The sequence below is a fragment of the Symsagittifera roscoffensis genome, chromosome 3, assembly GCF_963678635.1.
Source record: "Symsagittifera roscoffensis chromosome 3, txSymRosc1.1, whole genome shotgun sequence".
NCBI lineage: Eukaryota > Metazoa > Xenacoelomorpha > Acoela > Convolutidae > Symsagittifera > Symsagittifera roscoffensis.
In genome coordinates, this window is record NC_087064.1 from 48,393,977 (window position 1) to 48,420,954 (window position 26,978).

The 26,978-nt window shown below is 45.3% G+C and overlaps 1 protein-coding gene across 1 annotated transcript in view; it reads left to right on the top strand.

Moving 5' to 3' along the window:
• Window positions 1-1,493: 1,493 nt before the first annotated feature.
• Window positions 1,494-26,978, top strand: part of LOC134842926 (cleavage and polyadenylation specificity factor subunit 3-like) — an 86,852-nt gene continuing 61,367 nt past the window's right edge. The window contains exon 1 of the mRNA XM_063859455.1: window positions 1,494-1,508. The gene's annotated coding sequence lies outside the window, so the exon portion shown is untranslated. The remainder of the gene's footprint in view (window positions 1,509-26,978) is intronic.

The following is a 26,978-nucleotide window of genomic DNA, read 5'->3' on the forward strand; positions in this document are numbered from 1 at the left end:
TTATCAATGACTATGCTTGTCACATAGTGGGTTTTTATGAGTTGCTGAAAATTTGATTCACATAGTTCATTGAGGATTGTTTGCTCGAAGAGAGATGTTGACGTCATTGAGGGCCAGTGTGTAGATGAAAGATTGATGTCTCCAGCTATATATGAGCAAACAGCACTGTATTCGAACTGTTTTCGCCTAATGAACTTTAGGAGCTCAACGATGCCCGGAAGAGTCCATGTGTACGCACTGTTTGACGGGGCGCTGTAAAGACAACATATTAGGAATGTTTTAACTAAGCTTACACGAATTATCACACAGTTTTGAAAAATTGAGTCAATTTGAGAGCTTGGAATGTTTTTGCTTACTGCTATCAGTACACCGCCATGCTTTGTCAACCCTTTATCAGATAGTCTGTCTTTTCGATGTATCGCATAGTTGGTTAGAAACAGACCTATATCGCTAATGCTCTCTGTGAGCCACGTTTCTGTTAGGCAGATAATTTGATAAATATTTTTCACTTGAACGGCATTGGAGAAATTTGTTCGGCGTTGGTATTCAAGTATACTTCTCACATTGTAAATTAGTATATTTATGAAAGCTGCTAGTCATTCGTCCGCCACGGGAAGCTTCTCTTTTGTCCACTTTGCGCCCTGTCGAATAAACAGGGTTGCGTTACGATCACGCAGATTTTTCGGATCAGTGCCTTTATTTATCAGTTCTCGTCGTCTCACAAGAGCTAAGTTTTCAAGATCAGCTTCTTCTTTTGTCAGTTGTTTGCTGAGAAAGATTGGTTGACTGAAAGTTTTCAGCTTTCTCGCCGATAGCAGTACCATTCGACGCTGATATGCATTTGGAACTTTTAATAGGATAGTTCTCGTTTTGTTCTCTTCATATCGACCAAGTCTTATGACGTCGCCTATAATAGCATTGACTTCCATATGGGTTAGTAGTTTTTGAACTTCTGCAGGGTCGTGTTCTTGGCGTACTCTTGCTTCTTTTTCCGTTGATTCTGGGATACCACGTATACGAATTCCAACGAGTTCTTCGGGAGGTTTCGGCATTTGTTCTTGTTATTTGGTAATTGGACTATTTTGGGCTGGTTGCCCGGAATCGGGCGGTTTCCTTTTGAGAAGCGTTTTGATTTCGGACACAGTTTTCTTGAGGTCAGTCATTTCGGTTTCAAGGTTTTTCATCTGACTTTCTTGGTGTTCATTTGAGACCGTGTTCACATGGGCAGATTGTGCAAGCTTTTCGTGGCGCTTCTCTTCGATACACTTGTTACAAAGTAAGGCATTTTTTCCAATAGCCAGTACTCCATTGACAGCCGCTTCACTCAGGCCAGTACAATTTTTAGTCAGATGCATTTGACAGCCACGGACGAAGCAGTCGAATGAACTTTCATTTTTCAGGATTTTCTCATCACAGGTGAAGCATGAATCAGAGATTGATTTGACTCGATTTCAAGTGTTATGTTTAGACATATGTTTAGCCTAATTGTTGTGATAAACTTATTAAATAGTTTCATATACTATGATGACGGGGACACGTGGACGCTTGAAGAGTGCTCAAAATTCACCGTGTACATCCTGCAACGCAGCCGTGAAGAAACAAGACGAAGGAATGCAATGCGATAGATGTGGCGAGTGGTGGCATCGGGCGTGTACGGACATCCCGCAGCAGTTTTACGACCATCTATCATCGGTTCGTGGGATTATGTGGGCCTGTGCGAACTGCCTTGACAATGCCAAGACAGCAATGAAGACGTCCATTCGAGATAAGTCTATTGAAACTTCTCTAGAATCTATCAAAACTGAAGTCATCAATCTTAAAGCAGCTCTTGTATCCACTGATACTAAGACAATTGTAAATGGCCACACAGCAACGCCTGTTACACCTGATGATCAAAGTAAAATGGGAATAAGAATAAATGGCGTGCCTGAACTTTCCAACCAGAAAATGCATGACAGAATGGATTCAGACTTTCAAGCAGTCAGAAAAGTTATGGAGTATTTGGGAGAGCTTGGCAATGAGCCTATTACTGATTCCTTTCGGCTGGGAAAGTATCGATCTGATGCTACCAGGCCGAGAACCTTGCTGGTGATGTTTAAGAATCCATGGCTGGTTCGTAAGTTGCTGGCTAAATCGTATATCTTGAAAGATTATTCTGATAGCATCTACTTATCCAGAGAGCTTACTGTTGACGAAAAGAAATTGGAGTCGCGTATTCTCTTTGAACGTTATAAACTTGTCGAAACCGGTATCTCAAAAAATAGACTGAGAGTTAGAGATTTAAACTTGTATCTGGATGGCAAAGAACATGTGTTTTGACTAGCCAACCGCAAAATTAGTCTCCGTTTGCTGAATGCCCGTTCATTGAAAAAACATAATGCCATTTATGAACTACAGTGTGATGCCAGTTATCACGGATTTGATATTATCTGTATAACTGAGTCTTGGTTAACCACGGACATTAATAATTCGTTTATTGCTATTCCTGGGTATAATATATTTAGGAAAGACCGCAGTTCGTTGAACTCAAACAAAACCACAGGCGGCGCTGTCTGTATTTTTGTTCGTGAAGGTATTGTCAGTGATCGGTGGACTTGTCATCATTTTGATCAGTATGAAATTCTGTGGCTGTCACTTAGCGTAGGAAATAAATATTTGTTGGTATGTTTGGTTTATTTCCCACCTGATGCTACGTATGGCTGTCAGCTAGAAATGCATATCTCACATTCCATCAATGTCTTCAGGGACCAGAACCTATCGTCACTTGTTGTACTCTGTGGGGATTTCAATAACTTGGATACTGATGACCTCGTATTAGATTGCGGTCTTTACGATGTTTGTACGGAACCCACACGCGGGAATAATAGACTTGACAAAATATTGTGTTCGGATGAAATTTATTTCAATGGTATTGAACGATTTACTCCTACTTTGAGAACGGACAATATGGGTTTGGTTGCTTATCATGGTGTTGAACAATCTGAAAAGAAGGTTGTTTACTTTCGTGGCCATAGATTTGCCAACAAAAATCATTTGAACTATTTGCTGGATACCCATGATTTAAGTTATTTTCTTAACTACAACGATCCAAATGTGTTGTTAGGGGAACTTTCTAACGAGCTTCTGAATCTGTATAAGGTCGCCTGTCCATTGAAACGTGTTGTTCTTAGCTCAAAGGATCCACCTTTCATGACTCCGGTTATCAAATACCTTTTAAGGAAGAAGCATCGACATACACGTCGAGGTAAACTTGCGGAAGCGAATGCTGTCGGCCTTCAAGTTCGTATGTTAATTACTAAACGTGCCTTTTCTGATTTCAGTGGTCGAAACTGGTGACAGCGTGTGAATACTTTATTGAATAAGAATACAATAGCCCCAGATCGCACCTGTGCTTTTTCGGCTGAGCAGCTTAACCAGTACTATAATGGCATCTCCATTGCTTCTGGAGGCCCATTCAAGCCTACTTATTTGGAGACTACAAATGACGGTCCGCAGTTTTCGCTCTTGCAAATATTTAATGCCATGAAACGCATTAGACGTACCGCTACTGGCCCAGACGCTCTGCCGTTTTGGATCTTTAAGGACAATGCTCACAATTTGGCCGAAATCTATTGTCATATGTTCATATTGTGCTTGGAACAAGGTATTTTCCCGGAGTTTTGGAAGCTTGCAAAAATATTTCCCTTGCCAAAGTTTCGTCTCCAAAGCAGCCAAAGGATTTGAGGCCTGTCTCTGTTACTTCTGTTATGTCCAGAGTGTTTGAAAGGTTAATTTACCAGAACTATATGCAACCTTATAACAGATGGCTTACACGTAACCAGTATGGTTTTCGTAAACATTCTTCTACTTCTTGTTTGCTCATTAGGCTGCAATATCATCTCTGGAATTTCCGTGAAAACTATGATTATGTTCGCTTCTTTTCTCTAGATATGTCAAAAGCTTTTGATACTATTTCCCACAAGAGTGTTATAGAAGGAGTAATCAATATTGTCCCAGTAGTCGATCCTGCGGTTGCCAACGTAATCATTAACTTCTTGCAAAATAGAGCCCATTATACATCTCTCAATGGCTTGGATTCAACTGTTTTGTATACTAATCAGGGTGTCCCTCAGGGCACTGTCCTTGGTCCGCCTCTTTACAATTACTCTACCCATGCTATTGATGTTTCAGATATTTCCACCACGTTATCAACTTATGCTGACGATAACAATCCTCTTGTAGCTGGCTGCAATAGCGCTGACAATGCTCGGGAAGTTATTAGTGTGACATTCGACCAGAATGGACCAAAATGCAATCTCTGCAGATTTCGAATTTTTAGCAGTGAATCTTCCGAGTTAATGATTTTGAAGGATTAACGACGTTATTCGGATGATTAGCAGAACGGTGAAGGTCAGGATATTCCCGTATTTTAAAATTTTAAATTTTCGAAGTGATGACGTAACATTTCTGAGAAACGTCAGAAACGGCCATTTTGGCAGAAAAGCTAAAAAGAAACAGAACTTAGGACTTAGTTTTATTTTCCGTCGATATGTATCTTCCGGGCGAATGTTACATACATGTTTTTATGGCGCTCCTGGGTGTTATTCTTTTTTAACATCATGACCGGCAGAACCGTTAACGAGCACTCCGCGCCGAGCGGATGCTCACATTAACGCCCTTAATAGGCCTAAACCGCCGGGGCGGAAGGGTAGTTCGGAACGCGGAAGCCTTCCGGATTACCGTGAATAGCTTTTTAACCTAGTTAAGACCGAAAATTCACGAACCAGGAAGGGTGGGGGGATTCGCGGTCCCGTCATCTCCTGAATAGTTTGTGACCAAAAACACTTAAAGATATATATAAAACCAAACAAAAAGTAGTATAGTACCCAAGAAAAACAAAAAACATAAAAAAATAACCGAAAAACCAAAAACAGTAAAAAAAAAAAGTAAAAAATCAGCAGAAATCATCCCCCCAGACAAGATGTGATCCGACCCCCCCGTTTGTTGTTGATAGATATATTGTTGTTACAGGCATTTATATCAGTCAGGATCGTTACGATCAGTTTTGTAGCCCGTTTGTGAGGCTTGTACTGTAGGGTTATTTGAGCATTTAAGCACGTTAATGATAAATTGCGCTCAATCCGGAAGGGTCAGCTGATTTGCTCTCAATTCGGTAGGGTCTTGGGAGAAGATTGATCCGGCAAGCAGTACAAGAAGCAACAAGAAGGGGCTCAACGACAACAACAATCGACTGTTGGGTATCGTTAACAAGTTTTATATCCCTTTTGGTACAAAAAATAAAGATAGCAATCTGTGGGGGGCTCGACAGTGCTGCACTGTAGTGACCCTTCACCGAACTGCGAATATCCGAGTTAAGCACCTTAATTCGGATATTAAACAACATCCGGAGGGGTATAGTATTACTAATATTGTTACTTATATAGCCTATATTAATAGTCTCATATCGTTTTTCAGTGAAAACAACGAAAACAGACCTGTTTTTAGGGTCAAAATAGCAATATTTTGATCCCCCACAAGTTGAGATTTTTGAGATATCGATATTTTTTGAAACGAAAAAAAGCGCTAATGTAGTGTGTTACATTGTAACTGCACTACCATAATAGATAGAACCGGTTAAGTTTAGTTCGAAAGTGGTTGGAACTATTTTGGTACCGAAAACCGAAATTTCGTGATTTTTGAGAAAACGAAACACTATAAATTCACACATTTTTTGAAAATTTTGAGTTAGAACAGTAAAAATAGTTGTCCGGACAACGTCCACTAGTGAATGTACAAGTTTTAAAATCCGCTACCCGAAAGCCTTCCGGGTTGCAGAGAAATCGAACTTAACGTGTTTGATTTGGTGGATTCATCAATCCGGAGGGGTACAGGTAGCACAGTTTTTCGCAAATTTTTTCAACAAAAGCGTTTTAGATCGGGTCTTTTGCATTGAACTAGAAGAGTATAGGCCTTCTGAGCTCGGATCAATAGTTTTTAGGTCGAAAGGACCAGATTTGCGGAAAAAGTTAGGCGGAACCTATAAGAGAGAAATTTCTTGACTTAAAAAAAAAGACGTTTTGATTAATAACTTTGGAACTACTAGGCATATCGAGTTGATCTTGGTACCAATAGATCAGAAATTAGCTGTACTTACTGATAGGAACAGACTTTTTTCGGAAAAATAAGCGTGAAAATTTTTTTGAGATTGTTTTTAGCAGATTCACCAATTTGGGAGGGTAGACCCTTCACGTTTTATAAATTTCTTTTAGAAAAGCCCTTATACCCTTACCAAAAGGTAAGAGCGGTTGAATAAAGTAACTTTAGGCTGTTCTAGACGAAAAGGGAAGGCTAAAGGCACAGCAAAACCTTAAACGAGCCGAAGTTAGGCGAGCGATAAGACCCTTCACCGTTAGCGTGAATTGTCAAATAAGAGGCTTAACTTCAATCCGGAAGGGACTAGAAAAGCATTACATACCCTTCCTAGTTAACCTGAAAAGCAAAATAGCATCGGAAAACGTATCCGGAGGGGTATAGGTTGAAAGAAGGAGATCTCCGAAAAGCTACTTTTACAAAACCGGAGGGGTCCCAATCCGGAGGGGTCAAAAAAATTTTTTTTTTCAAATTAGGAGGGGTCCGAATCCGGAGGGGTCTTAAAGTTGCTAATTCGGAGGGGTCCAAATCCGGAGGGGTCTTATATTAACTAAATCAAAGGGGTCCCAATCCGGAGGGGTCTAGATTTTGTTAGTCCGGAAGGGTCCTATTTGCGCCAATCCGGAGGGGTATTTTTTTATTAAAGGACTTAGGTAGACGGAAGAAAGACTAAAGTGAGAGGTATTAGGTTATTAGCAGACAGGCTAGGAATCAGTGACTGCACTGGTAACTTGCCTTTCAATAAAAACCAGACCAAAACAAAACAGGTCCGAACTCGGATATTCGCGACTCTAAGTCTAAACTAAAAAGAGCGTGATTCATTGGTGTGGATTGTAACTTAATACGTTTTTGTGAAAAGTGACTGCCCTGAGGATTTTAGTAGGTCTAGCTCGGGCAGTCCGAAGGCAGATAGGTAACACAGTACTCGGTGGGTGCAATAGACGCCCACTTGAGAAAATTACTGCCTTCAAAGTTTTGTCTGTTTGGTGCAGCACCGAGCAGGGAAAGCTTTTTCTTTAAAAGACAAGTTCGACTATTGTACTGTGACAGACTAAAAGTACACTACAATACGTTTTTTTCATAGAGGCATTAATATTCTGTCATTATATATATATTTTTTTTGATTTTAAATCAACGTAAACTGTGCTTGATTGGGTAGTGAGTACACTATCTTTTAAATTGACTGATAACATCATATTGTGCTAGTTTTCGAATCTTACGACCGATAATCGGTTAGTGTGAATAAATTTTATACAAACTGTACTCTGATAACATACAGGGATTCGTGGTCACTATTTAATAGAATCTTGTGAAACTTATTGTGTTGTGTCATTATTATTGGTAATCGAACTATAAGGTCACTAGCAATCGAATTTAGTGTATAGGCATTAAGAAGTGACAAATAGAGAATGAGTCTAGACAAATCAAGGATACCAAAACGAGGTAATAGCTCTAGGAAATTCATACCTGAAGAGCAAAGAAAAAAGATGACCGATCCTTTTGTGGATTGGATCAAACAGGCCCGGACCGACAAAGGGGAGACGGTTTCAGGCAGAATGGTTGAAACGAGAAGTCAGAAGACCTCAGAAGAGCGAAAAGAACTGTTAGAAGTGGAGGTCAATACAGACCATGCCATGAACGACAACCAGGAAGTACATGGACTGGGAGGGAGAGGCAGAAGGCTGGCGAGTGAATCTACTCCGGTAGAACAGGGCCAAGATTTTGCCACTTCCACCGGGACATTGGATCGAGAGGAGATTGCGGAACTGTCCGACATCTCAAATGAAATAGCGGCAACTAGAAGATCTCCAACAGACAACACTATGATGGCAGGCGGGACTGAGAAACAAACAACGTCATCATCGTTCTCAGAAAGAATGAGGAACACCTTAGGAAACATCTTTCCATTCACCATGGGAGGAGGCGCAGGAAATGAAGGTGAATCCCAGGAGGAAGAGGACGAAGAAGAGCAAGGGGACTTTGGGTCTCAAGTCAGCCTCAATAGTTCGACCCAGGAGAATGAGGCATACGTCGGAGGAGAGACTGGAACCATGGACAAATTTGGTGTAGTGACAACGATAAGCAAAGAGGCAAATACACCGGGCCAGTCAAAAGACTTCGCGTCTATGACAAGTTCAGAGCTGCAAGCTGGGGAGAGTAGAAACAGAGGGCTAGGCAACGCATTGGCGGATCCTGAGGTAGATAATGAAAAGACGTCGAGGCAGAGAGTCAAGGCCCGGATCTCGACCAGCACGAAGCTACCTGGGACCGACCGGGTTACACCGCCACTCGTGGATAACGGGGCAGCACTAGAAGAAGCCTTAGACAACATAGTGGACAGTTTAGGAGAACAAAATGAACAGATGTCCATAAGAATGAGTGAACTAGAAAGGGCAGTTCACATCGAAAGAGAAAGTCTGCGGGAAGAAATAAACCGCAATAGACAAGAAGTTGGTAGGAGCGAAAAACGCTTAAAAGAAAGAACGGACGAGCATATGGCGAAGAACTTGTCGCGAATGACAAGAGAAGCGGAACAGCGAGAGTTACGCTTAAGAGACGACACGGAGAAATTAAGAATTCAGCAAGAGCAGTCTCTTGGGACTCTTGACACAAAGATAGACGCGATGATGGAGAGGCGAACTCAGGCTATCATGGTTAGGTTGGACGGGCTACTAAGCAGCAAGAGTGGACCAAAAGAAGGAGAACCGAACACGGGAGGTCCCAGCAGGGAGCCGAGGGTGAACTTCAATGAACATCAAAAGAGGAAGACGTATGGATCCACTAGAGGCAGGGGCAGTTCATCAGGCTATGCCACGAGGGGTAATGGAACATGGGGCCCGAACAGTAGAACAAGTTCAACGGGGAACAGACAGACCTCTAATGAACGACCAACGCAAGGCACACATGCGACTGGGAGAAGTGATTCCGGTAACAGGGGGCATGCAAGCCCGAAGAGGAGTCATGTGGGCCAAGCGGGAAACACTCACGGCGATTCGGATTGCAGGGATGCACCGCATACAGAGCCTTTGACGAGGTGTGAGGACACTCAGGCGGGACACTCATGGGATGCTACGGCAATGGCCACAGCATTTGAACCCCCTAAATAGGTCTTTGGAGACATTCCTTACAAGGTTATCCAGAACCAATGAACGCAGTGAGAAGTCCAGAAGAGTCTTTAAGAAACCAAGATGCTATAAAGATGAATCTGATGGCTGTATAGATACCTGGATAGAGGTAATGAAGCTGCATTTTGAGGAAGAGGACTTGTCGGAGAGACAGGAATGCAGTGCGCTCACCAGCAACTTGGAAGGGACAGCCCTGAACTGTGTCATGGCCAAGAAGCAATATCAACGTGACACAGCTGAGAAAATCTTCGAAATCTTGTTAAACCGTTTCGGATCAGGGGTGCAGGGGCACCAAGCGATGATGCGCTTCGAGAAACGGAGGCAACGAGAAGATGAAACGATAGACAAGTTTCTCGATGACTTGGAAATGCTGAGAAGACGCAGCCAACCGGATGAGTCAAACCGAAGAATGAACCTGGCCGTAGCCTCAAAATTCATCGATGGTGTGAAGAATGATGAACTTCGAACAATGCTAGCCACGCATTACACACCACTATCAACCAATGCGCCAACACCAGAGGAGTTGAGGCTCAAGTCAAAGGAGTATCTTTTGTTGAAACCTCCTTCGAGATCTGGATACTACAAGAACAATTATGGCAATTTTAACAACGGACCAGCAAACCAAGGGAACAATTGGTACAAACCGAGGGATGATATGGACAAGAGACGCTCTTGTGCCAATTGCAGTTCAACGGACCATCATGTGTCAGCATGCCCAACTTACAAACAAGGCATGAAAGCAATAGGCTTTAGCCTCGAGGACGAAGATGCGTCAGAATTGGACCATGAGGATTTCATGAGAGGAGTAATTGCAAAATTCGGCCCGAGGTGTTTCTTTTGCAACTTGGAGGGTCATTTTAAATCAGATTGTCCGCAATTCTGGGATGCAGTGGCAGACATCAAGCATCCAAGACATGAAGAAGCTTTGTCAGGAGTGAAAGCCAGCAAGGCTCGACTTTTGAGTGAAGCGGAGGCACGCCGAAAGGATAAACCTCAAGAGCTGGCGGCAAAAAAAATGCAAGCGGTGACAGAGGAGACACGTGAACCGGAACCAGCAACTGATGACTTCAAGGTCGATTATAGGGCAGCCGCGAGGGATGCTCTAAATATAGTGCAGCAGGAACTGGTGACAAAAGAGATCGAACAAAAAGTGAAACTTGAACTGGAGAATGAGAAACTTCAGGAGCAACTGAATACCTTCGAAGCAACTGAGTTCGAAGAAACTAAAGCACCAAGCAGTTTGAACATGAAACTTAATGTGATCTCCGGTCAGAGGTTCGGCATGGTGCCGCAAGGAAGCAGGATACAGTCGATAATCTCAGTGGCTGGACATCAGGTGATCAGAAATCTGAGTGAACCATCTGAGTTCACTTTGATGCATTTGGACACATATGCAGATTATCTGAGGCAGGTGGAGCCACGCGCCGAGTCGAGAGCCGTGCGAGCACTACTATGGACGCTACCTAGAGGTCTATGGGCCGTATCAAGTGATGCTGAACGTGGATGGAATCAGTATCTACACCAGGACTTATGTAACAACAGATGATGACCAAATGGGGCAAATCTATTTGGGTGAGGAGGAACTCAAATTCCGCAGGATAGGCCATGACGCCATGATGGAACAAGACGCAGTACACATTGGGTATGAAGCAAATGTGACCGCACATCTGCTCGACGCCAACGGAACAAAAATCGGAGTCACAGGGCTTCTGGACACAGGAGCGGTAGTGAGTGTGATGCCGATAAAAACTTGGGAAAGAATGGGCTTCACGCGGGAAGATCTAATTCCAACAAATCTCCGACTGGCCGCCGCCGATCGAGGAGCTATCTACGTAGCCGGAAGAACACCAATAACGGTCCTCCACATGGGAGGACGGGATCTTTGGATGAGCTTCCTGGTGGTAGAGAATTTGGACGACGCCGACCAATTCATCTTGGGCAGAGATTTTGTCAGGAATTTTGACGTGATGATTGACTTGAACAACGGTCTGATACGGATTCGAAACCCGGACCGGAAGTATGTTAAGAGACCAATTAATAGGATAATAACAGACAAAAACAAGGTACCAATTTTTTTGGATAGAAAAGTAAAACTACAACCAGGACAAGCTGTGGTAGCAATTTTTAGAATGAGAAATTTGAATTCGTTAAGTGATAGTAAACAGGTTTGCTTAGTACCGAATCCAAATAGTCAGAGTTCGGTGATTTTAGGCCGGAGCTTCTCGGTAACGCGAAACGGACTGTGTGTCAGTGTGTTGTTGAACACACTGAACACCACGGTTTCAATCCAGCGTGGAAAGAAGCTTGGCTACGCTTTGCCGATGAGGACCGACTATGAGGAGACACAAAACTTGAAGAAGTTTAGTGTGAAATACTGTCCTTATCATGCCAATAAAGATAAAATTTTAAAGAGGATTAATGAAGTAAAATCTTTTCATAAATTGTTTTCAATGAAATCCGAAACGGACGACGGCTTATCAAGCTGCTCGAATTTTCCGGAACGCCCCTCGTCATATGAATTAGAATCTGACAAACCGGTTTTGCCAGAGATAGAACATTTAAAAGGGAAAATAGGTGAGGGAGATTTCAAAAAATTGCGGGACCTCCTAAATCGGAACCCAGATGTATTTTCAAAACATAAGGCGGATATCGGTTGCTGTAATTTCGTCGAACACGAAATCGAACTAGAAGAGGGCGCCGTTCCCCATAGGGAAGGCGCAAGGCGAATGACGCCACACAAATCGGAAGCGTGCCGAGCGGAAATAGAAATGTTGCTAGAATACGACATGATAGAACCCTCGAAATCGCCATGGGCTTGCGGGGTAGTAATGGCGAAAAAGAAAGGGGGCAGTTTAGATTTTGTTGCGACTTTCGCTACTTGAACGCGGTAACGATAAAAGATGCGTACCCGATACCGCGAATAGACGAGAGCCTATCTAAGCTTGGTGATGCCAAGTTCTTCACCACATTGGACTTAGGTTCTGCCTTCTGGCAGGTCCCTCTGCGGAAGAAGGACAGAGAGAAAACCGGATTCGCGTGCGAATTGGGATTGTACCAGTAGAAGAGGATGCCCTTCGGCTTGTGCAATGCAACGGCCACTTTTCAAAGACTGATGGCTCAGGCTTTGACGAGAGTGACCAAGAAGTACGGGAATCTCGTGATGTGTTACGTGGATGACGTAGTCATAGCGACACCGACCCTGGAAGACCATATTGATAGGCTCGATGAGGTCTTTGGATGCATCAAAAGAGCAGGATTGAAGCGCAAACCATCGAAATGTGAAATCCTTAGGGATTCATTAAAGTACCTGGGAAGAATGGTGGATAAAAATGGTGTGAGGCCGGACCCGGAAGCAGTGGAAGCAGTGTTGACATGGAAAGCTCCCAGAACGGACACACAGCTCCTGAGCTTCCTAGGGTTTGCGAATTACTACCGGGAATTCATAAAAGGATATGCGGACAAGGTGTACCCGATGCAGAAGCTGATGCGCAACAAGGGGAAAAAGTTCGAATGGAACGATGAGGCACAGGTTGCTTTCGAGAAAATAAAGCGGGAACTGTGCGAAGCGCCAGTGCTAGGCATGCCTACAGAAAAGGGCATGTATGTTCTTGACACAGACGCATCGGTAGTGGCCATCCCAGGAATATTGCACCAAGAGCAAGAATGGAACGGAAGAACAGTTCTCCGTCCCATTGCATACGGCAGCAAGGTCTTGAGTGACACAGAGATGAAATATGGCGCACCAAAAGCAAAAATGTTTGCAGTAGTCACCTTCGTGGAAAAGTACCGTGCATACTTGGGGAGCGCTCCCTTCAAGTTACGCGTGGACAACAGAGCGTTATCCTGGTTGAAGACCTACTCGATGGATCAGAGTTATATTGGTAAATGGATAGTAAGATTGGATGGCTACCATATGATAATCGAACATAGGATGCGTGATAAACACCAGAATGCTGACAACCTCAGCAAGAAAACTGAGTTCTATGAAAGATTGGAGCAGAAGCAGGCCAATCAGGCGGAAATAAAGGAGGGATTCTCGTTTCTGGACAAAGAAACTTATGAAGCACTTCCCTTAACGAGATGGTTGGATAAATCTGGACATCCAATTCCAGGGCATCCTGAGTTACCTGTAGAGAAAGCAGCCGAGATAAAGATCCTATCCAAAGAGGACCCGGTCCCCTTGGATCTGTTGCTGCGCTCGAATCTGGTCCAGCAAGAACTCTCTCGCATGAACATAAACAGGCTCTCATTATTGGATAGAACGGTGCAAGTCACACCTCAAGTGATGCGGATGCTGGGTGGATTGTTAGAAAGAGAAGTGACCAGAGATGACCCCGAGTGGACAGCAGCAGTGGCATCGCTAACAGTCAGTGAGAAGGTGAAGATCATGCCGTCCAGACGACAGCACGAAGAGAATGAGAGGATTGTAGGACAATAGTTCAGCAACCAGTATCCTCAATACCCCACGAGATTTTGACCAGTACTTCTTACGGACAGAAAGAACAGGGGGGCAGCAAGCGAAAGAAAACCGTCACCTTTGTGGACCAGGATAAGGAAGATGAAAAGGTAGAACAAAAAATGATGCAAGACTTTTTGTCCGGGGAGACGAAAGATGAGAAGAACCAGCGATCACAAGATCAACACCCAGGACAAGAAAAATTGTCCGGGGAGTCTGAGATAGACGAGAAAATTCCTGATGAGAAACAGGACCTAGAGAACAAGGTTTTGTCCGGGGAGATCAGATGGATGCGAAGAAGGCACAGACATGATCTGGAGGAGCGTGCAGTCTCCAGCACAACCTCTTCGATGGATGATAATTCCCGCAACTCAGGAATGGACACCTATTCAGACAGGAACTCGAGCTCGGGATCAGAACTGTCAGAACTAGCGATACACACACTACTAGTGGAAACTCGGGCAAGGGATCTGGACAGAGAGGTGTACCAGGATCCTGACAGCGATCGCTACCTTATACCAGGCGAAAGAGTCTTTGACAACGCAGCGGATGACTTGGAGACAATAGCGGTATCGAAACGTTCGATAAGCCTGTTGCCGCAAAAAGAGGTAGTCAGGACTGATCTTCAGCCGTTTAAAAAAGAAACACAGCCGTTGGCGAAGATTTGGTGCGTTAAGATTGAAGAGGACACACACCAGCCCAACGAGCTGAATAGTCAGATGAGGGTCATGAAGACGTACTTAAAGGCGAGATACAGACTCTCGGACCTTCTGAGGGCGCAGAGAAATGATCGCATGACAAGCAACCTGAAAAGGTGGATCGAAAATGGTTCTGCGGATAAAGGGGACCTCGAGGAAGATAGTTATTGCATCCTGAGACAATACTTCATGCAGAAGGAATGGAGGTTATATTTGAACAAAAACGGGATTGTGGCTTGCAAAAGAAGGGAGAAAGACAGAGTCCTATACAAGTATAATGCGATAGTGTTACCGCAACTCTATCAGACAGAGCTATTATTCAGGTCACATGATCAGATGGGCCATCAGGGGATCGACAAAGTATATCAGAGGATCCTGAAGCGCTTTGAGTGGCCTGGGATGAAAAAAGCATGCGAGAAGTGGGTAACAGCATGTCTGTCATGCCAACAGGTCAAGGATCCAAGGAAGTTGCGATTTCCTTTACAGTCGATCGAGTCGTCTGAATTCAACGAGGTGGTGCAGATAGATCACCAAAAGATATGCATGACAGACAATGGTTATAATCAGGTGCTGGTCATGATAGATCATTTTACGAAGTATGCAGAGGCCGTGCCCTGCATAACTCCCTCGGCGGAAGAGACATGCGACCACCTGATCAATACGTGGATAGCAAGACATGGTTGTCCGATGACGTTTCAATCGGATAATGGAACAGCTTTCGTAGGAGAGCTTACGAAAGAGCTTATGAGACGCTCACAGGTCGCTCAGGCTCACTCCACGACATACCACCCTCAGACGAATGGCTTAGTGGAAAGACAGAATAGGACGTTAGTGTCGATGCTGAGAGTATATTGTTCCAGGTACATGACCGATTGGGACAGATACCTTCCACAGGTGATGGGAGCATATAACAGCACGCAACACTCCACCACCGGAGTCAGTCCACACATGATGCTAACTGGACACGAAAAGTCTTTACCCTTAACCTTCTTCTACCCAGAGTATGAGGGAAAGAAAACGTCCCCACAGGTCAACGTGAGGGATGTGATCAGACGCCAGCCAACAGGAGTTGAATGATTTGTGTAGACAAAATACTCAGCAAGCACAGGCAAGGCAGAGGAAAAGATTCGACAAGAAAGCAGCTGGTGCAAAGGCTTACTCGGTGGGAGACTAGGTATGGGTATTTCAGAACGTTATACCACCGAAAGGGACGAAAAAGCTCCTAAAAAAATGGAGGGGACCCTTCATGATTACAGAGGTGCACCAGGAGGGACGCTTTTATAGACTGAGTACTGGCCGAGCCGCCCACTACGAGAACATCAAGCCACACAATCCATCGAAAGAAGACTGGTGTATACCTGCAGACATGGAAGAAGGGGATTATCTAATGATGAATCCTGCTTGTGAGGTCAATGAAAAGGGCACCAGGGGGAAGAACGATGGAAACGAAGTCGTAGAGGAAGGTACGGATACACCGCTGGACCTGGATCTAAACGAGGCGATCGAAGTGGACGATGAAACCTTACCCTACGCAGAGGAAGAATGGCAGGATCCCGAACAGACAGAAGTTCCCGAGAACTTGGCACCGGATCTTCCGTTCACAATACAGACTCGTCAGAAGGACGGGACGAGATCAAGAGAGAAATACAATCCTTACGGTGACGACTTTGTAGTGGATAGGATAGATCTGAAGAAGATAGTGGAGGAAGTAGTGGGTCTAGAGGAAATAACTGTGTCACAAGACATTGACATAGTCGATGATCACGACGATGAGTGAGTTGACGACTGGTCAAAACCCGAGGTAGAATTCGACGACGAGCAACAGCAGTCATGTGAACAAGACTGGACGAACCTGCGTGTCTTAGAATGGCTGAATGAAACGACCTCGGATCCTGAGGAGACCAGCGTCACAATTCAAGACGTAGATTGTGAAAGCATGAAATACATCAAGACCGAACGAGATGATCCTTCCTGGGCTGCCAAGGAAGGACGAATACTCATTCCAGCTTCTAATCTCGACTTCATACCCGGTATGCGATCGACGGGGACGTCGATGGATATTTTTGTCCGGGGAGTGGGGGTAGGACTTACCCACACTGAAAACTTGACAATAAAAAAATTAAGGATAGCAAGAGAAACAGGAGACTTAGAAGCAGAAACAGGCGAAGAACCTAAGAAACCTGACATAGGCAGGGTGTTGAGTCATATTTTAACTTACCAAATGAATATTCAAGTAACATAATACTAACAGACAGTGATTTCATACTCACAAACAGAACATGTGCGATAGCAATCACAGCAGACATGAGTTTTAGGACAGCGTTAGCGGCAGACTTTAAGAGAGAATACAAAAACAGGAATTCCTTTGGAAGCAAAGACCAGGGATAGGGGGCGTAGCGGCCTTACCTCCGGCGGCGTCGCAGATACCGGGAAAATACTTATGCTTCTTGGTAACGAGGGCGACGGAGAAGTAGCACGTGGACCCAGAGAACCTAGTCTTGTCCTTGACGAGGCTGAGGGACTTCCTCGTGGAAATGGACGTCAAGGAGCTCTCGCTTCCAGTGTATGATCCAAACAGAGGAAGACTGCATCCTCGGGAATTGTACGCGCATGTGCACGTGATATTCTCTGATACGAATATACAAGTATACCTACATAAGAAATATTACTTAAGTATAGGCTGAGTGACGTGCGAGAGGGTATTAGGCCAAAGACTAAGTTGTATGTAATATGTGTTATGTTATGTTATGTTATGTGTTAGGTTATTAAAATCATGGGTAAGTAGGGGTTAGTGACCATGAACAACTGAATGACGATCTTAGGAATAGATCCAAAGTTTGGACTGTCCAATCTTAGGTCGAATTCCAAAATTTTAGAGACCGATTGATTTTAATAAATTTTAGGATAAATATCTTTTTATCTGAACTGTTTTTAAGCAAATTTTAACGATATATGTTAGGGTGAAACTGACAAGTGTGATATTTGTGACTTCTTTTTGTGACCTGATTGATTATTTAATTACTCACTTGAGTCAAAACCTTGTAAGCGAATCGAATCAAATCAAATCTTAAGAACAGTATGGACAATTTCAACTTAGATGAATTGATGGACCTGGCAGAGGCATATGTAGGATCGATGATAGATGCGATCTATCGTCGGCTGATCGATCGAGACTTCGCTCTGGAGGAACCAGAGGTAGTCATGTTGCTGACCGCCCTGATCAACATCTTGGGGCACGACAACCGTTTGGACCACCTCACGGAAGTCCTGTTGATGGCAGCATATGGAGAAAGGGGAGTACTAGACCGCCCGAACATGAGAGTGATGAGGTGGAGAAACGGGGCTCTCTCAGGGAGTGACTTGGCGAATGAGCCTGGACTGGGAAGTCCTAGGACCTACCAACCAGGTGAGATGCCTATGCCCTCCAAGCCCAAACCTGGGCTGACGAGAATGCATCGGGAGATGAACAGCGAGGCGACCTCGTTTGGTTCACCACTGAGAGCAGCTGTGCCACCAAAAAGGTCGAAAGTAGGACAGAAGGTTCAGACGAACCAAACCATGCAAGATCTGGATGAGATGAACGATGAACTGAAAAGTACGAAGAAGGAGCTGGAGGAGATGACCAAAAGTATGCTCCAGATGGAGGAAGATCGAGACATGTGGAGAAAGTTGTTTGAAGACTGCAACAAAAAGCAGGGTCAAGAGATTGAGCGCTTGAGGCAGGACTACAAAGAGCAATCGGAACAGATGGCGTTGACAACGGCCGTGGAGAAAGTGATACCTGCAAGGAATGTTCCTCGTGGGCAGTCCCCGATGGAGCTCTTGACGCCTCGAGAAATGAGTCAAACAACGGAGACACAGCTCCCAGCAGAGACAAATCGAGTAACAATCCCGGATCCTAGTGACACCTTGGGTGACCCCGTCGTGGAACAGACAGTGAGGAAGCTGATAGAGACAGCTGGACGACTGGTCGCTAACAAGAATGCGCCAGGTTCCGGGGTGACCGCACCCTATGGAACGATCGACGACACGGGCAGAGTACGACTCTCCCAGACCGTGATCAGACAGGGGATAAGTGACGTGACACCACTCATGGGGAGCTCGAGGGCCCCAGAGAGATGAACACGGAAGATGCCAGCGAAGAAAGTGTCTCGCATAATAGACGTGCAAAAGAATAATCAATTGAAATATATAATTTCACGGGAGTTCCGGAGACAGATCCGAGGGCCTGCTTCAATCGAGCGACTTGGAGCCCGGCAGTAAACCTGCAGCAACCACCACTCGGGACATCTCATCTGATACTGGGAGACAGCTTGGTCAGAGTGCTGTCGAATTTGAGGACCTCGTGGGTCACCACGGTGATGGCCTTTGGAGGCGCGACGATAGCCCAGTTATATCGAATGGTGGAACTGATGAATCCAGGGAGGATCCCCAATGTGATGATCTTGGTTGGGACGAATGACATCTCCCGAGGTTCAGATGAGCAGGAAGCACTATGGGAGTCAATGATGGTGTGTTTGTTTACTACCCTCTGGCAGAAATTCAATTGCGCGGTACTGACCGTTTGCACTGTGCCAATGAACACGAGAAGCCTGACAGCAGCAGGAAGAAGGCACAACGAGGGAGTCGTCAGGTGGAAAAACATCTTGAGGAACCTCGCAAGTCGGAACGCCGGAAGAATGATCCTCATGGACATCGAACATGAGTTGAGAGCTATGGATCAGGCCAGACTGACCACGGACGGCATCCACTTCGACAGTATCGAAGGACAAGCTTGGTTGAATCGAGTCTTGCAAGAGCGGTTGGACGAACTAGAAGCGGAACTCTTTGACACAGGAGTGCTGAAGGAAGAAGGAACAGCGAGTGACGCGGTGATTACCACCTTCGTGCCTCCTAGCCTGGAAACACGCTTGGGTACGGTCCCGGCCGTCACGAACTACAGGCAACAAAGCTCCAGCGAACCAGGTCAAAGGACAGACGTACAGGATTGATTGGGAGAAGCACCGATGAGGAGGACCATCCATCCTAGGAGAAGGATAGGACCTGTCAACCCAATCGAAGAGACAGCCGGCACGTCTAGATCGGACACTAGATCGGACACTAGATCGGAGACGACAAGTACCAGTCGAGAGGAGACGTCCGGGCAGAGGCTCGTTGATGTGGTCAAGACCCATACCGTCTCCCTAACATGTATACAAAGACGAGCTAATGAAGCTGGATCTCCAGAGGGTAAGCTTCATCGAAGATGCAAGGAGGATGCTGAATGGAGCGACGCTATCCGTCAGCAGATTGTACTCGATAACTGGCGTAGACTGGTTGATAGCCGCTAGCATAAATTTCAGCTCCACGACGGCCTTGAGATTTGCTGACCTAGAGGGACTGGCCTCTAACAACACAATGGGACCAGTGAACGCGAGACCATTGCAAGATGTGAGGTTGAATCATGATGAGGGGAATCGTGAAGAGAGACCAGGAAGATTCCTGACGACGAGAGCGCTGATTGGACAACACGTGAAGATATTCAGGCAGCTGACGACACCCCCTGGTCATGTGAAGGAGAAAATATACCCAAAACTAGTGAATCAAGATGGTGATGCCCAAAGATATGGCGGATTGAAAGCGATAAAGAAAGATGAGACCATCTTCGCCGCCTATGACAAAGCAGAAATGAGGAAGGCCAAGATAATGGTAGTAGCGAATTCAGAGTTCGTGCACACCTCCAAGTCTCTGTTTTGGCTGGACGTCATAATGTTGGCAGCGGTCGACCTGGACCTACTGCAATCGATATCTCTGGCTATAGGGGTACAAAGGCAGACGGATATGAACCCAATTACGATCGTGTTCGCTGGCATCAATGACCATCTACACAGTAGAGGTTTTCTGAGCAGACTCAGAGATCCTACAACGGCAGAGAACGCTGTATGGCCCGCGATAAAAGATATCCTTGAGTCGATGGGTGAAGTGGTGCATGCGACGAAGGAGGGGTCATTCACCAAAGTGACACTGAGAGTAGTATTCGCGTTGTCTCCGGGATATGCACATCTCCCGGATGGACTGAAATTTGTGTATGCGATTGTGGCCTTACTTTCGGAAGGAAAATATGATGTGATCATATCAGCCCCGAATCGCATGATAGAAATGGAGAACCTGAGGCCACTCAAGGTTGAACTACCTGCAGTGTGGTCAGATATCTCAAACGCGATGAGAGGATTCAGGGACCATGCGCTACACATGTTAGTGTTGGACGAAGTGCTGGGGTTAGAACTGTCCAACTTCAGTCGACAGCTCAAACTGAAACCGGGAATAGACGACGACCATCGAGTGATCGCGGCGATGTCCAACGACTTATGGTTCCGAGCAATGGAAGTGGCAGGTGAAAACACAAGAAGGAAAAATTCACTAGAGACGAGAGCTCATTTGGAGGCGATGGTTTTGAGAACCAAGCCGGAAGCCAACCAGTGGCTACACCTGAATCCTAGAGTAGCGGCATTGGGTGCAGATGTTTTTGAGCAAGGCCCCGTGATGATCACAAAGATACATGCCTACTTGTTGAAGGAGGTGAACCTGGCGGAAAATTCTGGAGAAAAGACCGCTGAATTTGTGAACAGAATGTGTCAAATTACTCTGGAAACCTTCTGGACCCAGGAAGTGAAGGGCCAGGAGGGCTTTGAACGGACAGACAGCATGTTGGAAGGGTTGGGAGCCGGATGGACCGCGCCCTTCTTGGCAAAAGTTTACCCGAAAGTCTCGCATACTTGATAAAAGAATTCCTCCAAGCAGTAGTGGAAGTATCGGTAGTGGAACTAATAGCCTTGTTCGTGACATTTGGAGCAGAGAGTTTCGTGAAAAGACCGGCGATACTGCTCACCGATGGAATCCAGAACCTGCGGCTAGACGGACTTCTGACATTGATTGCAATTACCCACGGAAACTTGGGAGGACTGATGAAACTGGCACGTTGTCCAGAGCAGATGAGAGAGAGAGTGAGGAATTTGGATATGAAGAAATCCACGGACTCGTGGAGCAAGATAAGAGACCTGAGACACACTCTTATCCAGTATCTCTTACAACAAAATCGCTTTGGAACGGGAGAAGACGAGACGATTGAAAGAGAGGAAGATGTTAGACGACATGTTGGAGGCATGCACATGTTAACCGATCTGAGCTTGGCTATGAGAACCGATCCCTTGGCGCTGATCAGAGGAGTCACGGAGTTCGTGACAGTGATCTATGGACCAGCAGTCACGTTTGCGTTCCCTGACGTTAAAGTGGAAGCATATAGGAGGTCGGTGCTGCACCTGAACCTCATATCGGCAGTGGACGGTAGTACACTGAACTGGTGTGAGCAGCACATATTGCGGGAGCTCATGAGTGAAGATCTGTTGTTTACGAAAATATCAGAGCCAGAGATGGCAGTCATCAATTTTGACGATCACTTCCGTGATCGCATGGGAGAAGTAGAAAGAGGACACATCGAAGTATTTCCGAAGCTTTGGAATCTGAGACCCTATGATAAAACAAATGGTGAAATAACCAGAGTGCCTCGTCTCACTGCAGCATATCATAAAGTGAGAGAAGAAACGAAGGACTGGGGTGATTACAAGAAGCTGCCGGAGGCAATCCCTGAATTCCCTCTGATAAGAAGGATGTTGCTCGGAGCAGTCTCCGTGGTACAAACTCCTAGATTGAGAGCATTCGAAACCAATGAAAGGAGAATAGGGAATTTCGTGGGAACGATGGATCCATACTTTGTAGGGAGAAATGCCGCCGTGTTACAATACACACGATTTGCATATACGGATCAAGCAACGAGAAGGCGAATAAGCAACGCCGCGACTCCCAAGCCTGGAAGATTTGATGAGGAATGGAAGGGATTAGGCTTAGCTCCGATGAGGATGAGAGGCAGGACCGAACTGACTGAAGCCTCATTAATTCTGACTAGTGTAAAACAGGAGATGAAAGTGGGAGGAATACTGCAGACGAGAACCTTCCTAGCACCCTTCGGCTGCGAGGAAATTAGAGTGGTCCATGGAGAAGAGGGAGATAGATCGGCCGGTACATTGCTCATACCGAGATTCCCGGGAGAAGCCGGCAATGATGAACAAGGACCCTCGAGCTCGAACAAGGATAAATCAGAAGGAGATGACGGACAGGGAGGAAGCCGTCAAGCCGAAGAACCCATGCAACAAGATCAAGCTGGTGGGGAAGACGACAGGGCATCGACAGGAGGAACATCCAGCCTGGATTTCAATATCTTCAGTGATCTTGAGAACAATGCAGATACGTTGGAAACGACTGAGCCAGCGGATGAAGGCATCTCGACACTGGAGCCTCCGTCAGCCTTTATGGAAATGAAACGGAATTTGCCGGAGAGCAGCTCTCCTGGCAATTCAAGAAATAACGAACAAAGAATCCTTATGGAATCACCTAGAAGAAGAAGAATAGAGGCCTCAGCCAGAGTACCTTTCTTGGGAACGCTGCCCGAAGAAGAATGGGAAGTACATCACCGAGACCACGAGAGTAGGACGGGATGCAAATTGGACAGAGTGGCGTTTATGGAAGAAATCTGGACCGTGGTTCAGAGCTATGGGACCCAGTCCATTCTGAAAACGGGTCTCAACCAACCCTTGATGAGAGAAGTCCTTGACAAGCTTGATGATTGTGAAGGGAGACTGAGTGAGTTAATGATTGACTCGGCCACTGATGAAAGTGAAGCTAATTCTCCCATCAAGATGACACCGCAGGATGATAAGGGAGAGGTGGTGTATCTGTCAAGAACCAGGAGAGGGACGATGCGATCAAAATTGGTGATTGATAAAATCAATGCGATGAAAATGACGTTAGGCAGCAGAGTGATGCCGAGGAGAGTTGGAAAGACGAAGGTGGATTCAGAGATATCGATGAAAGCTGTTAATTCAGCGAAAAGGAAACGAGTCGAGGAGGTCATGGATTTGGGGCAAGGTGATTATCAGCCGCCTGGCACAGATAAAATGTTAACTGATATAGCGATGGTGCCACCCATTCTCATGACGGGGATAAACCAACAGGTTATAAATCCAAAAGGTCTGACTGGAGCAACCTTAGAAATGGAAATACTCAGCCAATGTGGAGAGAGCAACCTTAGAAATGGAACACTCTGACTGGAGCAACACTCTGACTGGAGCAACCTTAGAAATGGAAATACTCAGCCAATGTGGAGAGAGCACAATGAAAGACTTTAAGCCATCTCCCATGAATCACGGAAAGGGAAGTATCGCAGGACAACTAATACCAGTGGAATATAACCGACTAACAGTGTCGGAGACTGTGTCGATAGATGAACCCACCGGTGGATACATGGAGATGTTAGAATACCGAAACTCGGCTAGAGGGTATGTGATGGCCCTGGAAGATGGAAAAGCCATGGAGGGTTATCTGGAAACGATGTTGCAAGGCACCACCCTCAAGCAGAAGGCGTACGGGACTTTAGCGTCAGCGTCGTCTGACATACAGGCAGAAACGATGGATCAGTTGGTGAGCCTTCCATGGAAAGCAGTGGTATTAAGGTATTTCGAAGAAGAAATGAGGACTACGCCAAAAATACATGCTCTCGTGGCAGTACCTTACGTAAGAACAGAGTTACAACTCAGGTTCGCCTGGTGCATGATGGGACTGACTCGCGATGAATATGATTCAGAAGAGAGGAAGAGGTCAAAAGAGGAGAAGGTTTTCCTTATGACGAACCTGAGGGATCTGATAGTCCAAGAAGGAGCAGCAGTAGCGTGTGCGAAGCGGAGAGATGCTCTCTGTTTCATTCGATTCCTGATAGAGCAGATTTCAGTACCTGCATTGAACACTTATGTTAAGATGTTGAGGGAAAGCGATGAGCGAGCGAAAGCCTTATTCTTGCTAGCACTGCTGGATATGCAGCAAAGTAAGCCGATGAGGGTGAACATGAAAGAACCCGAGGAATTAGAACCCATGAGAAAGATAGACGAAATCAGGAGATTCTCAAACAAGGAGCTGAGACTCGCGAAAGAATCTATGGGGGCATTGCCGAAATCCAGTGAATACTGTGGACCGATCAAGAAGAAATCGTATAGCTACGTATCCGGGATCATAGGGATAGCGTACAACCCTTTCCTGAGTGAAGACATACGCGATTGCTTCTTCGATTAGGAGCAGGCGGTGTTGCTAAGATTCTGGACGTCCAGAATTGTAACGATTAAAAGCGTTAACAATCCACAGGCCAAATTGGGACTGGTCTTGGAAGAAGAGGTGACTGCACCTTCAGTACCAAAATCTGACAAAAGAGTGGAGTTTGGGTTGGGATTCTCAGATGAATTACTGAGAACGAGATTGATGGCAGTGTGGGAATTGATGAGGCCATCATGGTGCCCTAGTCCCAACGCTGACTCGATGTTGCGAGCGACACAAGACGTGCAGAGGGAACTGAATGCAGACTGTAACCTGCGTGACCTCAACATCATATATAATGTGATGATAACGGCCTCTAGGAGCAACGGAGAAGATAAAGTGGAGTTGCCTGGCTGGGGACCAGAAGACTGGGTCAAACCTGGTAGCTGTCTGGCGGAAGTCTGTGGACTGGAGGGTCACGTTTGTGGAAGTCTGGACTGTGTGAAGACCCTGGAGAAACAACACAAGCAATTGACGGTATTGTTTGGAAACGTAGTGATGAAAGCAAGAACAGAAACGGAACTGATAGCAGATTGCCATGGAGGAACCGAGGTGAATCTAGTAACTGCACTAGGATTCTACAGCATGTTTGGTTCTTTAGACTCACTATTGAATCTGGAACAGAAACATGAGATGGTCACAGCCATCAGTGTAGAAGAATTCCCAGGAGTTATGCAGACTGAGCAGAAATACATAGGAAAATGGAGGGAAGCAATCGAGACGGAAATCAACATCAGGCACAGTGAGACTCATTGTAGACCATCAGGAGCACGATATTTGGTGGGTTCAACATTGGCAAGAGCAGATACCCTGTACATTTCGTGGCTGTGGACGTAAAGAGTACGAGAACGATCGTGGATCAAGCCTTCTCAGTGCCGAAGTGTGTGAGACTGGCGAGAATGTCCGAGAAGTCTTATGAGTTGCTATGTAAGATGTTCTCAGCAGTTCCAGAGAGAACCAAGTAAGAATTGGAGTCAATACTAGGAAAGAAGTTCATGGGATATGTGAGCGGGAACTTCAGTGACTTTGAGAGACAGAAACAGAGAGGATCAACTGTCACAGATTACAATGCCGTAGATGAGAATGATGAAGTCCACCGAGTGTTGAAGGAAGTGGAACCATTACTGGAAGCTTCGGGAAAACGTAATTGGAGGAGCATCATTTTGACACATGACGAGTTTCCTTGCCACTGCTTGCTGCAGACCTGGTGGTATCCCAAGCGTAGCAATCTGATGTTGATCTGGGACTCTGGAGAGCTGCTCTCCATGGGTGTACCAGATTCATCACAGCCCATAACAATAGTGATAGTGGGAGTTATGATGGCGATAGGATGGCTGGAGGTTCATGTGAGAGAAAATAATAGACAGGAGGCACCGAAGAGAGAACAGTTGCGGAAATTAGATTGTCTTAAAGATTTAGATCTTTTTGAGACAATGTGCAAAATTCTAAACATTCCGATGGAAGTGAAGAAGATATGGGCAAGAAAACGATTGATACCATGGTTCAGAGCTAACATGACTGCATGGTTGTACGAATATGCGAAAAAGCATATGTCGAAGCACGGCAGAGTGTACAGTGAATATCAGCTGGACATTGGAGCAGGAGCTTTCAAGCGAGCTCTCGTGACTCATCGGAATGCAGTGACTACCGCTGTGAAAAGAATTTCCAGGACGAGTGAACGTAGTGGAAAGGAGAAGGCAGAGATGTTAATGGAAGATTTGGAGAGAAACGTGACGTTGTGTCTCCACAACAGCTTCTGCAGGAACAGAGAATCTAACGTGGATCCCCTACCTTGTTGCAAACAGAGGGTAGAAGAGCAGAAGTGTCGGAGGACGGCTTCCAGCAGCGTCAGGATAGCTAACGACGTGTTGCAAGATACGGAAACTGAGAGTGCAGAGTCAGTATCACAGGAGGAACAAATGGAACATCGACGAATGGCCGAAAAACGAGATGCAAAAAGAGAGATGAAATTAGAAGAATTTAGAAGTTTTAGAACTACTAAACGACGAAAAAAGAAGAAAACAAAGGAGTGATGAAGGAAAAGTTAAAACTCAGAATTGTTTTATGTGTGTGAAAAAACTCAAGTGAGAAACCAAGCAACCAAGTTGTAATTGAAAACTGAAACGTTTAGTTGAGTTTTGAAATTGTTGCATTTATAAATTTGCATTTTGATTTTAGTTGAGTGGCTTTAGAGACACTCACTTACTATTTGTTTAGAAAGGCTTAAGTAAAGGAGTGTATTTAAATATTCCAGCCTACAGGACTGTTTTTAATCAGATAGGAGAACTGATCACTTTGTGGTGACATGGAAGGCTTGGGTAATCTCTCGAAGAGGGAGGTTGTTTCATTGTTCTTTCTAACCACAGAGTTTCTTAGTTTTAATGTTCAGGACAA